Consider the following 576-nt stretch of genomic DNA (forward strand, 5'->3'; position numbering starts at 1 on the left):
TTCTTTCTTTCTTGTTCTTTCACTCTTTCCGGGTAATGCCTCGGACGACGCGGGATTGATGTCGTTCTGTACAAGAAATTACTGCTGGTTTTCCTGTGAATTTCATACCGGAACGCTCGATAAAGACAGCATTTAATTAAAGGCCTATCTTTTTTTTCTTTTTTTTTAGCCCTTTTTGATAGATTGATAACGGATACTCGGTGACACTCGATAAATAGTCTTTTATTGCTTCTATGAACGCAAAAACTAGGCAAATAAAAATGCGAGAATAACCGCTTTCGTTGTTATTAAAGCACTAAATTGAACAAATTTACATAATGTAATGTTTTACTGTAATTTCACAGTAAAACATTATATTTGCATTTTCTTCTAAACAGTTCGCAAAGTTACCAAATTAAAGCCTGTTCATTCACTGGGCAATGCCTAACAATACAGAGTTTGCCTAATCGAAAACATATCAAACATTTGAACAAAGAATATGAACAAGGCCTGATTTATGAGTCTCTCTGCTGAATACACTTTCTATATTGCCAGCGATAGAAAATGCATGAGGTTTGATTCCACCGTAAGACAGAA

The sequence above is a fragment of the Penaeus japonicus genome, unplaced genomic scaffold (genome assembly GCF_977035675.1).
Source record: "Penaeus japonicus unplaced genomic scaffold, GWHDUDI00000001_assembly GWHDUDI00000019, whole genome shotgun sequence".
Classification (NCBI taxonomy): Eukaryota; Metazoa; Arthropoda; class Malacostraca; order Decapoda; family Penaeidae; genus Penaeus; species Penaeus japonicus.